This window comes from Ovis canadensis, chromosome 19, assembly GCF_042477335.2.
Source record: "Ovis canadensis isolate MfBH-ARS-UI-01 breed Bighorn chromosome 19, ARS-UI_OviCan_v2, whole genome shotgun sequence".
Taxonomy (NCBI): Eukaryota; Metazoa; Chordata; class Mammalia; order Artiodactyla; family Bovidae; genus Ovis; species Ovis canadensis.
In genome coordinates this window covers 57611213-57626276 of record NC_091263.1, presented here as the reverse complement: position 1 = coordinate 57626276, position 15064 = coordinate 57611213, and the positions used below count along the sequence as shown (strand labels likewise).

Below are 15064 nucleotides of genomic sequence, written 5' to 3'. Positions count from 1 at the left end.
ATTGCACTGATAGACATTAGGTTTCGGAAGCTTCTAAGGGTGCTGCCTAGAAAAGGCCATGCAGGTGAATTCCCACAGACCCTTTCCCGGGGATCGGAAGCTGTTTTGTTCCCCAGTTTCACCTGTAGAGGGCACCCTCTCCTCTTGACTGGCAGCAGCAAGCTGCCGCAGGTTCCGAAAGGGCTTCTCAGGGCTGCTGCCACGTGACTCATGAAGAAGGGGTCCTCTAAAAGTGTAAATACTTCTGTTCTCTGGCCTTAGCCACGTTTTTTGTGGGAAGCAAAGCTCAGACTCTGAGCCCACATGTTGGTTTTGCAGCAGCGAAGGGAAAGGTTGCTCAGAAAGCTTCACCCACATGCTGTACCGTGAACTTTCACAGGATGAATAAAACTCTCCACTTCCAGGCACAAGAAACACTTCATAGCATCCCGGACATTTTGATGTCGATTACTTGACTAGAGTTAAAAAATTCTCTTTTGACCAAAGGAAAGCCATTGTGTTTAATACATTGAAGTGAAGTGAAAGTTGCTCAGTCGTGTCCCACACTTTGTGACCACATGGACTGTATAGTTCGTGGAATTCTCCAGGCCAGAATACTGGAGTGGGTAGCCTTTCCCTTCTCCAGGGGATCTTCATTAGACCTCCTTTATAAAACACGAAAGTGAAAGTGGAGAATGAAAAACTTGGCTTAAAGCTCAACATTCAGAAAACGAAGATCATGGCATCCGGTCCCATCACTTCATGGGAAATAGATGGGGAAACAGTGGAAACAGTGTCAGACTTTATTTTTGGGGGGCTCCAAAATCACTGCAGATGGTGACTGCAGCCATGAAATTAAAAGACACTTACTCTTTGGAAGAAAAGTTATGACCAACCTAGATAGCATATTCAAAAGCAGAGACATTACTTTGCCGACTAAGGTCCGTCTAGTCAAGGCTATGGTTTTTCCAGTAGTCATGTATGGATGTGAGAGTTGGACTGTGAAGAAGGCTGAGCGCCGAAGAATTGATGCTTTTGAACTGTGGTGTTGGAGAAGACTCTGGAGAGTCCCTTGAACTGCAAGGAGATCCAACCAGTCCATTCTGAAGGAGATCAGCCCTGGGATTTCTTTGGAAGGAATGATGCTAAAGCTGAAGCTCCAGTACTTTGGCCACCTCATGCGAAGAGTTGACTCATTGGAGAATACTGATGCTGGGAGGGATCAGGGGCAGGAGGAGAAGGGGATGACAGAGGATGAGATGGCTGAATGGCATCACCGACTCGATGGACGTGAGTCTGAGTGAACTCTGGGAGTTGGTGATGGACAGGGAGGCCTGGCGTGCTGCGATTCATGGGGTCGCAAAGAGTCAGACATGACTGAGCGACTAAACTGAAAGAACTATAAAACACTGGGGTTGAAGGTGTCTGTGAATTAATAATACTAGCCTTATTCTATGTCTGGTTGTTATGTAACTTACGGAGACAAGATTTCATCACATTATCTCTGAATCTGTATAAAAATGAACAGTAGTATAATAGTGAGTACATAACTTAAAATCTTTCTTTATTTATAAAAATGTTCATTTATTTGGCTGTGCTGGATCTTAGTTGTGGCATGTGGGAACTTCTTACCTGTGGCATGTGGGATCGAGTTCCCTAACCAGGGACTGAACCTGGGCCCCCGGCACTAGGAGCGCAGAGTCTTGCCTCTGGACAACCAGGGAAGTCCCAAGAGTTTTGTCAGTTTGAGAATGTTATATAAATGGAATCCTGCAGCATGAAATTTTGTGTTTTTTCCCCACTTAGCATAAAGCCCTTGAAATCCATCCAAGTTATTGCCTGTATCACTAGCTTGTTCATTTTTATTGTTGAATATAATTCCATGGTCAGGATGTACCACCGTTTGTTTAATCATTCACCTATTGTAGGACATTTTTTGGTTGTTTCCAGTTTGGGACTATTGCAGAGCAAGCGACTCTGAACAGTCTTGCACAGGTTTTTGTGTGAACATAAGTTTTCGTTTCGTTGGGATAAATGCCCAGGATTGCAGTCGCTGGATTGTAGGATAAGTGTATGCCTAGCTTTTTAGAAGCTGCCAAATTATTTTCCAGAGTGCTGTACCATTTCACATTCCCATCCACAGTTTTCTTTTCATACAGAATGCTATTGACTAGTGTTAGCACAACGGCACGAGGCCAAAGCCACGTGAGACTCTGAGATATTTTTAATTTCTAGAGAAAATTAATATACATTAGATGGAGAAGAAAAGAGAGCTCAGGACTAATCTCTTTGTTAGTCCACGAGGCCCCACGTTTATCATCCTGGGTTTTCAGAATGATTCTTCCCTCACCATCAAGCTAACCTTTGGTTGGAAAGCCGCAACACATTGCACCGGCCACTGGGGTGTACCCCGGACCTCTGACCCCTGCTTGTATTCTGTCCCAAGGCTCCCTAGGAAGCTTGGTCTCATTGTGGAATCTTCTACCTCGGAGAATAGTCATTTCGACACCTTTTAGAGTCATTTCAGAACCACCTCCTCCCAGGGGCTTCTGTGCTTACCCTGCTCACCAGGTCCCCAGTACTAAACAGCATGAATGTGTCTGTCCACCCTGCCCTTGCCCTCCAGGCTTCAGTTGTTAGGGTCCAGATGTCAGGTCACACACTTCCTCGTGTCAGGAATGCAGGCTCCAGGTCATGCTGCCCTTCCTGATGTCCTTGGACAAGTAGTAACAACTGAACCTGAATTTGCTCCCCTGTACAGCTCAGGTGATAGATTATAACAGTACTAACAGGGCCATTTGGTTGTCCTGCAGGTAGTAAGAGGGCATCTCCCATGGGCTGGCTGAGGACACAGTGGTGAACAAAGATGAGGCCTTGTCCTCAGGGAGCAGAACTAAAAGAGAACAAAACTGCCATGTTCAGCCCAGCCTTTGACATGTAGTTGTTTCATTATTGTAGTTAAACTCAATACTTGCATTTGGATCTGAATGGAGTATGAACGCAGTATTTACACATCAGGTCTAGTATAGACTCGTTCATTGTAGTCAGCCATTAATTACCATTAATTGTTAGGAGGTATCCTGGTTTCATCCCATTGCTAAAGTCAGATCAATTGCTGACCAAGGTCACTCCATTTTGTGCTTAACACTTAGAATTATTCTGAATTTAATATCTTATGTCAAGTTCAGTAAAAGTCTCTTACTGTAAACATACAGCTTAGAAAAAAGTGTTGTTATTCACACTTGCAAAAAAGTCCCTAACAGTGTGTTCAAAGGTTCATATATTATCAAAAGCCTCCCATTACAATAAAGAACAATTTCATTGTTCATAAAAAGCAACACATTCATAAATAGTTAATCAGAAATACAAAATTTAGCAGGGGAAAAAAACCCTTAGAGGAAATTAATTTTTCAAATTTGTAAAGATGTCCAAAAGTTGGCAAGAAAAAAAAAAGCAGCAGCAGATGACAGCTGACTGAATACTGACAAGAGTATTTGATGTTTAGGCAAACTGTGCATTATGCAGCTGGTTACTGAGCAAGCTGGTCACTAGGACATGTAGCTCTGGCCAGAGTGTTCTGTTCCTAGGCCAGAACCAACACGATGGCCGTGGGCAGGTTGGCTGCTGTCGGTAGGGCTGAATGGAAGTGTCCTCTTGGATGAGTCTTAAGCTACACCCTTGCTTCCAGGAAGTGGGGAGAGAGAGGGGTATGGGGCCTCTCTGACTTCCACATGGTAAATTGGGGCCTTGTTCCCATCTGTGACCCACACAACCACAGAGGCCCCCAAATAGAAAACAAAAGACGTTCATTATGGTAAATAAATATCATGAGAAACGCTGGACTGGAAGAAACACAAGCTGGAATCAAGATTGCCGGGAGACGTATCAATAACCTCAGATATGCAGATGACACCACCCTTATGGCAGAAAGTGAAGAGGAACTAAAAAGCCTCTTGATGAAAGTAAAAGAGGAGAGTGAAAAAGTTGGCTTAAAGCTCAACATTCAGAAAACGAAGATCATGGCATCCGGTCTCATCACTTCATGGGAAATAGATGGGGAAACAGTGGAAACAGTGTCAGACTTTATTTTTTGGGCTCCAAAATCACTGCAGGTGGTGAGTGCAGCCGTGAAATTAAAAGACGCTTACTCCTTGGAAGAAAAGTTATGACCAACCTAGATAGTATATTCAAAAGCAGAGACATCACTTTGCCGACTAAGGTCCGTCTAGTCAAGGCTATGGTTTTCCTGTGGTCATGTATGGATGTGAGAGTTGGACTGTGAAGAAGGCAGAGCACCGAAGAATTGATGCTTTTGAACTGTGGTGTTGGAGAAGACTCTTGAGAGTCCCTTGGACTGCAGGGAGATCCAACCAATCCATTCTGAAGGAGATCAGCCCTGGGATTTCTTTGGAAAGAATGATGCTAAAGCTGAAACTTCAGTACTTTGGCCACCTCATGTGAAGAGTTGACTCATTGGAAAAGACTCTGATGCTGGGAGGGATCGGGGGTAGGAGGAGAAGGGGACGACAGAGGATGAGATGGCTGAATGGCATCACTGACTGGATGGACATGAGTCTGAGTGAACTCCGGGAGTTGGTGATGGACAGGGAGGCCTGGCATACTGCAGTTCATGGGGTTGCAAAGAGTTGGACACAACTGAGTGACTGAAATGAAATGGTAAATAAATAGACAGAGTAAGGTAACATTGACTCCAGTCACTGTTCGTCAGCCATCCAGCAGTGTGACTTTGCAAAAGTACTCTAAGCTCTCCTCAGCCTGAGTTTACTCATGCATAAAATGTCAGTGGACTTAGATGGTCGCTGCCATCCCTGTAAGCCCAAGATTTCCTGAGATTTCGCTGCTGTCAGGACTCCTCCCATGCTCTGACCTTTCCAGAAGGCTGGAGGCTAGAATGGAGATAAGGAGTACCTTTTTTTTTTTTTTGAGGTGTTTGAAGACAGGCATGACTTTGCTATAGCAAAGGTTAATGTTCCGTGTCTCTAAGATCCATTTCCCTAGGCTCTCAGAATGTAAATGTTAAAATGATGAAAACAGTGAAATCTAGCTCTGGTTCATTTGAATTAGGGCTCCTCACCCCTCATGGTGCAGTCCTGGAACAGAGGGCCTCCTCTGTGGCCTGCAGCTTCATAAACTTGGGTTTAGGTTGTCAGCACTGATTTAAACAGATTTGGTAGTTCAGTTTGCTTCTGGGAAAGAACGGACATTCACAGTGGGGTTTGGGGGCTAACAGTGAAACCTGAGCTGGCTTCTTCCGTCCCTGGAGGGGCAGAGTGAGTCAGATGTTTGCACAGAAGGCTGTGGTGTCAAATCCTCAAATTCACAGGCCTTATGCTTTCTCCACTTCTAACTAGAAAGGTGTTGCAACACGGTTTTAATTGGTAAACCCTAGCTGCAAACCCAAATCTCTGGATTTATTAAGAGCTGGGTGTGAAAGGCTGTGAGTACTGGCTGTTTTCTGCCAGGTGTGTTTCTTTGTTCCTCCTTCACTCATTTGCTTCTGTGTTTGTGCCTAAAATCCCAGACCAAAGGGCTGCTGTTCTCCAGGCGCTAGGCCTGTAGTGGTGGCTACGTTTGCCTTTATTTCGCTTCCTTGCTGGAGTCTGTAGACCTTGTATTCACCTCAGTCTGTTGAGAACAAGCAACTCTTGAATTCTTGCTGTAGCTGGTATGAATCTCAGCTCGCAACTCAGGTGGGCAAGAAATAAGGCTTGCTTTCCTAGAACTCCACTCTGAGTGCAGGTCTCTGTCCTGCTAAGCTGGTGTAAAGCCTCTAACGGCAGTCTGTCCTGGGCACATCCGCCCTCTCCTCGGCAGTACATACATACTGAGTGTCTCTTGGTCCTGGGGGTTTAACCGAGACCAAGGTTGGGGAGAGGGAGAACTCTGGCTCTGGGTCATTAGTCACATGGTTGGTCACAGGACCTGTTGGCCTCACCCATGTTGACTTAAAAATATGAGTAGTCACGATCTGAAAGTTGAGAGTTATGTCTTATTCAGTAGGAATTTTTAGGACTTCAAGCCTGGGAGACAGCATGTTAAGTAACCCATGGGAGAGGCTGGGAGGGGTGGGGATGTCGGATTATATAGAAATTTGCAACAAAGGGCAGATAGTCTGAATATCAAAAATATTTTTGTGAATTAAAGAAAACCAGGTATCTCAAATTAAGGAATTTAGTGCTTCTCTGTGTGTGGGAAGGTGCAAGTGTCTGGGCTCACTGAAATCATCCGTTTCAGCTGCACGTCAGCTATCTGGGGCCAATATCGTGCGGTTTTCCTCAGTGTTCACCATAGGGAGTGGCTGCAGCCTGGTGGCCGCTGGATCTCAGGTATCCTTCTCCTTCCTGGTTGCTCTTAGGGCTCGGAAATTCACATTTGGAGGGCCTAAATTGCAGATGACTGTGACATCCTTGTTTATGGATATGACAAGAAATATTCCATTTCTCACCTGTGTGGCCCCTTTGGCTCCAGGGTTCTCTGCTGCTTTCCTGACATTGTGGGGCCCCAGGAATATTTGAGGTTGTCCCTCGGGCTGGTTGCACCACCTTTGATAGGCTTGCAGACTCCAGGCAGGATTCCCAGAATCAGTTCCCTTTTCAAGTAAGAGGAAGGGAGAAAGGAAAACAGAAAGAACTGACGGTGGGGATCAACAGTCTCTGGCATAATCCAGCCTGGTAGTCAGTTCACCCTTTACTCCAGCTCTGTGTTTCTACATGGGAGACTATAGGCATCTGCTTTTTAAAAAGGGGTGATTATGTTAAAAAGTAATCTCCTTTTAACATCCATTGAATACATTCTGAACCCTGGAATTATCCAATTTAATCAGCACACCTGCCTTTTGAACTAAGAACTGTGGTTATATCCATTTTTTACAGATCTGCACACTGAGGTTCAGGAAGATACGAAACTTGCCAAAGGTCACACAGACAGTAGTGAGAGAGTTGGGATTTGAATTTCAGTCATCCTGACTCTAAAATCCAAATCCTTATTTGTAGGCAGTGCTCAGCTGCATCCTAAAATGCTCAGCAGTAATGCCAGACCTGTAAGCCTAGGATAGAGTTTGAAAACTTCTATGAAATTTGTAGTATAGTTTAGCCTTTCTCTCAGTGGGCTGTAAAACAGCGCCCAGCAGTTACTCCAGCTGCCAGGCCGATGTTATGAGCTCCATAAATGCCTGTTACCCGATTGATTGTGCATCTCACAAGCAATTTTGCACTTGAAATACTTTTGTGACTGGTTCAGAAGTGGCCAAAAAAAGTGAGAAGTTGCTGGCAGCATTGTCTTCCCTAAAAAAGTAAGAAATACCCTTCTAGATCTGTTAATTTTTTTTTTTTTTTTTTTGGCCTGTTGAAGTTCCTTCAATTAGTCCTTCATTTGGATTTCCTAGTCCCAGCCAGACTCACTCAGAATGGGATGCCCTGCAGGGTTTTGGCAAGACAGTAAGAACTGGCCTTTATATCCTGGCTCGGACACTTGCTCTTTGTGTGATCTGGGCTCATCATACACCTGTCTGAGTCTCCACAAAATTTCTATAAAACAGGAGCAATAATAAAAACTATGTCAAGGATATTATGAGTGTGTATAATAGTTACTGAATTCCTAGTTCTTATCTTTATTAATTAAACCTGTCAATTTAGACATTAAATTTAAGGTCCTTTTGAAAACTCTTTACAAATGCCATGAGTGAGAAAAAAGAAGAATGTCATGGATGGATAGATTAAGGAATTCACATTAACCAATATAGCTTAAAGGTGATGTGCCAAAAGGATGTTTTCAGCCGCAAGGAAGAGAAAATGCCGACCCAGACTGGCATAAATAGTAAGAAAAAACATCATTCAAAGGTGTGGCTGTTGAATCAGTGGCTTACTGGTGTTGGTAAGGACCCAGGTTTCCCTGCTGTCTCTCATTCTACTCTCGAGTCGGCTGTATCTACTGGTGGTCACAGGTTAACTGGAGCAGCAAGTAAAGGCATCCTACCTGGATACAGCAATATCCAGAGGTAGAGCAGGGAGGCTTTTATTCCAGTTTCTTCTTCTTAGGAGGGCTTTCCTGATAGCTCATTTGGTGAAGAATCTGCCTGCAATGCAGGAGACCCCAGTTGCATCCCTGGGTTGGGAAGATCTGCTGGAGAAGGGATAGGCTACCCAACCCTGTATTCTTGGGCTTCCCTTGTAGCTCAGCTGGTAAAGAATCCGTCTGCAATGCGAGAGACCTGCATTTGATCCCTGGGTTGGGAAGATCCCCTGGAGAAGGGAAAGGCTCCCCACTCCCGTATTCTGGCCTGGAGAATTCCATGGACTGTATGGTCCATGGGTTGCAAACAGTGGACATGACTTTCACTCACTCACTCACTTTTAGAAACCAGGAAACCTTTCCCACAGTCATCCCATCAGATGTACCTTACATTGCAGCGGGCAGAACTGAATTACATGCTAGGGTCTAATGAGACCCCTAAGGTGGAATTAAACCAGTTAGGATATCTCTGAGCTAGGGATAAGTCATGTTAGGGAGGATGGCTCCTTGAATGAAACGCAAGTTCCATTAGCAAAGGAAAATGGGGGAGGATTGTTTTGATCACCTCCCATTCTCCCCGTTAGTGAGGAGGGATTCCTAGTCTGTGGTTGTGGGGATGACCAAACACACGACGCTTGCCGCTGGGCAGATGAGGCTGACAGCAGCGGTTAGTCACTGGTACTCCCAGCCTTGGGGAGGAGGACGCCACACACCCATGCAGGACCACGTGAGAATACGCTTGGGAACTGAGAATGCATCATCACAAGAGGTGAGGTGCCACTTAGTTGCTGCAGGAGGATCTGATTGGCTTTTTGGAATAATTCCATGGGCTGGCAGGAACTGAAGCCCACTTCTCAGGGTTAAGCAGGAACTGTGCCCCATGCCCTCGACAAGAAAGGTTATTTGGCTAGGGGACCTTATGGGTGCAGAAAAACGGATAAGGAGACTTGTGGTTAGACCATTTAAGGGCCTCCCAGTTTTATCAGATGTCAAGGCAGCACATAATACAGAGCTTTAATTTTAGGACTTAATAACACAGGTATGGACGTGGAATATATTACATGTGGCAGCTGACCATCCATCTGAGCAACCATCCTTTCCTGCCTTTTGTCATCCATCCAGCCATCCTCAGTTCAGTTCAGTTCAGTCGCTCAGTCGTGTCCGACTCTTTGTGACCCCATGGATCGCAGCATGCACGCCAGGCCTCCCTGTCCATCACCAGCTCCCGGAGTTCATCCTGCCGGCCTCTGTATCTTCCACAACGGACTGACATTATGACTGCGTCTCTGGTTAGTTTCAATGGCGTCCAGTGCAGAGCTGTTTGAGAGTAGTCAACATTCGGATCAGCCCTTCTAGTCCTGTTGCCAACTCTTCACCTTTCTCAACTCTGCATTTGCCAGTAGAGTCAACTCTTTTGACCCTGGAGTATGTTTGTTTTCTGCTCTACTTCTGCTTTTGCTATAACCATCTTCCTTTCTTTTAAACTACTTGTCCAAATTTCCCCTCCCTTGAGCCAACTGCCTCATCTCTCAAACACACTTTCTCTCCCTTCCCTGAGTTCTGGTTCTTTCTCGTGTCAGCCCAGAACTGGCTGGGCAGCTGCTTTGTGAGAGTGCATAACCACACACGCCTGTTGTCACTGCGTTTACCATCAGAGTGAAAGTGAAAGTGTTAGTTGCTCAGCCGTGTCCGATTATTTGTGACCCTGTGGACTGTAGCCTCCCAGGCTCCTCTGTCCATGGAATTCTCCAGGCATGAATGCTGGAGTGGGTTGCCCATTCCCTTCTCCAGGGGATTTTCCAAACCCAGGAATCGAACCCACGTCTCCTGAATTGCAGACAGATTCTATACTGCCTGAGCCACCAGGAAAGCCCATTTACCATCAAAGTCCTGTAAAAAATATTTATGATGTAGGTACAAAAGCGGTGTGACTAGAATCTCTAAGTGAGCATTTATCTAGCATCTGGCATGCAGAAGGCACTCAATAAAAAAGTAGAGAAATGGTCAATAAAACACCTGAATAGCCCTAAAATTCTAAACATTACTTTTAAAAGCCTGCATATTGATTGATCTGTAGAGAATTTCAGAGCTCAGACAAATGATTTCTCTCAATCTAGCTCACTATTTGACTGGCTTCAACATTTGCTGCACACACCCTTAGAATTTTCACATTATCTATGCACTATGTATGTTATTACCAACATGTTTTTTTAAATTGATACATTTTAAAACCTATTCTGGCTCAAAGCAACAGTATCTGTGATACAGAGGGTTTTATGTCCTAGTTATTTTCCGGTATCTTAGAAAAAAACACAATTCAGGTATCAACTAATGTCTAGGTGACACCTGAACTTCTTTCGTGTGCCACAGTTGGGAAACTGCAATCTTGCTATATTCATATTTAAATCTTTTATTATAAAAAGCCAGTCAGACACAAACACACCATTGAATGTTGGCTTCTGTATGCTTCTATATGAACATTTTATTAGAGGCAAGAGACAGAGCATCAGTGGTTGCCTGGGGCTAGAGATGGAAGTGAGGTTGACCTTGAACAGGCACCAGAGGACTTTCTGGGGGTGATGGAAGTATTCTAACGCTGGATGGTGGTGATGTTGTACACTCTAGACGCTCAGTCGTGTCTAACTCTCTGTGACGCCATGGACTGTAGCCCACTAGGCTCCTCTGTCCATGGGATTCTCCAAGCAAGAACACTGGAGTGGGGTGCCGTTTCCTCCTCCAGGTCTTCCCGACCCAGGGATCGAATCCACATGTCTTGTGTCTTCTGTGTTGGCAGGCAGGTTCTTTACCTAAACTAGCGCCACCTGCGAAGCCCCCCGCACAGTGTATGTATTTAGAAGAATTCATCAAACTGTAGATTTTAAATGGATACATTGAATGGTTTGAAAATTGTATCTTAGAGAAGAGGAAGGAGGAGGAAAAGTAAGAAAAATGATCAACCAGCAAGGTGTATGATGGAGTTTCTGGCGTCCTGGTGGTAGTCTGTTTCTTGATCTGAGTGTTGGTTACAAGGTGTGTTCACTTTGTGAAAAATTCATCAAACCATTCATTTATGTTTTATGCACATTTGATATATGAATGTTATATCTCAGTAACAAAATTTACAAAAAACAAAATAAACCAAGGTGGAGGAGGGGGACACAATGCCTCTCCAAATGATAAAAATTTATTACTTTCCTATTTATTATTTTGTATAATCACATTACCCTGCCAATTTAGTCTCGTGACATTACAGGATCAGATTTGGTCTATCTTAATACATAAAGGGGTATAAAAAGATAATATTTAGCTTGTTACACAAATGCTATAAGGATGTTAGCAGAAGCCATTGTTTCTTAATTATCCACTGCTGTTATCAACATGGACAATATTCAACTTGCAACCAAAATAAATAGATGTCTTAAGAGAACTTGGTGGAACAATCAACTCACCAAGTCTCAAAAAGTAACCCCCTCTCTTAGCCCAGTTCTCCCGCTGCCTGCCAGAGTTTCGATTCTATATTTATCTTTCCAGATCAGCAGTAGAGCAATTAGTTATTATAATAAGAGCTACCAATTTATTGTGTGCCGACTTTATGCCAGGCTCTGCATTAGCAGAGTTTTTCAGACTTTAATTGCCTCACTTCACTGTCATAACAACCCTGCCCCAGAGTTGCTTTATTCAACTTCATGATGGAAGGAACTGTGGCTGAGGGTCCAGACCCATACTGCTGGTGGCAGGGCCAAGTGAGTCAGCTGAAGTCCCACCCCGAGTGCTCTGCTCTCTCGGAACCTGACGTCAGGCACAGGAAATAAGTGACACGTGTAGAATTCTGAATCCTGAAACATGGCTCTTTACACGGTTACTATAGTTACTTCTCTACATGATGTGCTCTTTTTTTTTTTTTTTGCCAGGATAACAATGAATCCACTATTAGCCAGTGAGCTTTTGAACCCCCACCATCATCATGAAACCCAAGGACATCTCAGTAAGTTTAAAATAATGTTCCTGCCTTTTAAATAGACCTTATGTTTCAGAAGCCCCTGGGGCATGAACAGATCCTTTTCTGTGGCAGCTTTACAAATATTGTTATTTGCCCCTTGTGTAAAACACAGGGGCTTTCTAAAGGTAATACAGCTGTAGTTCAGGCAGAGTCCCACAGGACTCCCTGATAAAAGCGATGCATTTGGGTGTTGGGGGCGGGGTACACGGGTGTTCCCGTAGTACACAGGGGTAGGGGGAGAGCATCCAGGCAGGAGGGCATGTGGAAAGAGAGGCCTTGGATGTGTTAAGAAGAAGAGACTCAGCCTGAGAGGGACTGGACAGAGGGGACAAAAGCGGTGTGCTCTGCTAAGTGAGTAAGGCTCTTGCTAAGCTAGGACACCCATGCCGAGGAAATGGTTTGGATTAGCAACAGGCAGGAGGGCAGCAGAGGCCTGAAATGTGTTACTGACAAGCATTTAGAGCACTGAGCTGTCAGGGAGGGTGAGAACTCAGAATTGGGAGTTGTCTTGCCTCCTGTGTGCCAGCTGGCTGTGCCGTGGTCCAGACAGTTTTCTTCCCTTTTGGCACAGAAGGACTCTCAAGGCCCGTGAACTTCTCACATGTGGCCCACTAAAACACTCCAGGGACTAAAGACGGAAGCTGACCTCCTGATCCCTTTAATTACAGAGTCAGAATGGTGAAGAGGCTGGTGAGATCCAAGGACGACCACAGGGCCTGTCTCTCAACACTGGTGAGAACCAGATTCCTTCCCCTGGCTCTGTAGCTCCAAGCTGAGTTTTGGAAGCCGATTAAAGAGAAGATTAGACATAATAGGTAATTAGAAACCTTATAAAAAGGAGAAACGCTCTTGTCAAATTTACCAAAGCGTCTCCATGGCTGGAAGTGGGGGAGGTGTTGGAAACCTTGCCGGCTGCAAGAGGGTGGCCCAGAGGCTGGGGCAAGTGTGTGGAGGGACTGGAGCCGGGCCTCAGGGTGGAGCCGGGAGACTGTTTAGAAATGGATTTCCCAGTCAGGGCAGCCAGTGGGCAAAAGGCTAAGGAAGCCTTTACCAGCCCCAGGAGAAGCTGAGACAGTGAAACTAGTGGCCCAAGGACTGAGGGGGAGAAAGGGAGAGACGCACACACACACGAGACAAGACCGAGAAAGGCAGAGTGGAGCGGGTTTCTCCACAGGCCATCCGCTCGGCTCTTCAGCAAACCTCAGGAGGGGTGGTTGGGAGGAGTTCAGCCAAGTCTTGAAAAGTGAAGCATAAATGTATTAATCGCTCAGTCGTGTGACTCCTTGAGACCCCATGGACTGTAGCCCACCATGCTCCTCCCATCCACAGAATTCTCTAGGCAAGAATACTGGAGTGGGTTGCCATTCCCTTCTTCAGGGGATCTTCCCAACCCAGGGATCGAAGCCGGGGCTCCCGCATTGCAGGCAGTTTCTTTACCATCTGAGCCACCAGGGAAGCCCTCAGCCAAGTTTTGGGTCCAGATAATCCACACAGCTGCTTTAGGATCCCTTACCTCCTGGGGTCCTAAAAGACTGTCTCCATCCTGGGAGGGGTGGGGGGGGGCGGTAATTGAATCACCCCAAGTGGCCGAATGTAGGTTTAGCCCCCAGATGACCTGCTTGGACTCTCCAAGCAGTTGGTCAGCATCCCCTAACCTTTTGGGGGGCACCTTCCAACCCAGGGGATTTTCTCAGCCTCTCTCGGATCTTTGAGACATACACTCCCTCTCTGGTTCCCATAGGACCTCCCATTTGAATGCTCCGCAGTCTGTTCGGGGGACTTTTCTTTTTGCATATACCTGGCCCACCCATCCTAGGGCCCCAGGAGGCTGGGGAGACTCTGGTGACACAGTTGGCGTAAGGTGGCAGGGGCTTCCCGCTGTGGTTATCCAAGAGATTCATGCTGCTCTGGGGGCCACGTTTCATTTGCTGGTTCCATTTCCCATCTTGTTTGCACTTTTCTCTTTGGTGCTTTTTCATTTCTCCGCTCAGTAAACCTCACCACCCGGGCTTGTGGCTGGGGCTGTCCCAGGTGAAGCCAGACTCCCTGAATGAAGGCTGAGACATGGCCTGCTCTGTCAGGAAAGTCACATTCCACTGGGTAACCGACAGTCATAAACAGACTGAGTGTTTATGCTCAGTGGGGGCAGCAGCAGAGGGGATGATCTCGGAGCCCAGGAACGGGTGGCGGGGGTGGGGGGGTGAGACCAGGGAGGTCTCCCCAAGGAAGGGGGAGCCGGTGCTCATTCCTGCTAGAGTTCCCAGATAAAATACAGGACGGCTTGTCATTTAGTGCAGAATTTGTGACATACTTAAACAATTATTCGTTGTTTATCTGAAATTCAGATTTAACTGAGCATCCTGTGTTTTCCTTTGATGAACCTGGCAGCCCTAGTTCCTGATGAATATACAGGAGTTAGCTGAGTGAACAGAGCGACTGGAGGGAGGGGCACCGCTGTGGCGGGCACAGCATGTGCAAAGAGGAGGTGGTGACTGTGCTTCACTTAAGGAGCTAAACACCGTCCAGGGGCAGAGAGGCGTGGGGTTTGGGTTGCGGGGAAGGAAGGGCGTGGAGGGAATGCACTGAACTGTCACATGGCTGTCGAGGAGGTGCTCAGCCAGGCACACGGCGAAGACCTCGGGTGCTGTTGTGAACCAAATGGACAAAATGGCTCCTGCTCTCAGGGAGCTCACGGTTCAGCTGAGAAGCAGTGAGGTGGACAGGAACGGACTGACGCTGTGGGAGTTACTGCTGGGGGACGTCAGCTGGGCTGGGAGGTCAGGGAAGATGACCTTCGGGGAGATGACACCGTGCTGAAGGAGGAGGAGAAGGGCTTGCCTGGGGGCTGAGGAAGAGTGTTTTAGGTAAGGGAACAGCATGATGGCAGCCCTGAAGTGAAAACGTTTGCTGTGGATTCCCGATACCAGAGGGGCCAGGAAGGTGAAGAGCAGAAAGAGGTGCTGAGGGGAGAGGCTGGACCAATGGGCAGGGGCTGGATCACACGGGAGGGAGGGGATGGGGACCCGATCCCCAAGGCACTGGGAGCCAGGGACA

The 15064-nt window shown here is 46.3% G+C and overlaps 1 long non-coding RNA gene across 2 annotated transcripts in view; it reads left to right on the top strand.

Annotated features, from left to right (window-relative positions):
- LOC138424161 (uncharacterized) overlaps positions 1–15064 on the top strand; it is a 35666-nt gene that overhangs the window by 17440 nt on the left and 3162 nt on the right. Inside the window, exons 4-6 of one of the 2 annotated variants that reach the window (XR_011250666.1) lie at positions 9133–9299; positions 11922–11995; positions 12679–12867. This is a non-coding gene — a long non-coding RNA (uncharacterized lncRNA). Of the gene's footprint in view, positions 1–9132; positions 9300–11921; positions 11996–12678; positions 12868–15064 lie in introns of those variants that run through there. The other variant, XR_011250665.1, reaches the window with a different exon arrangement.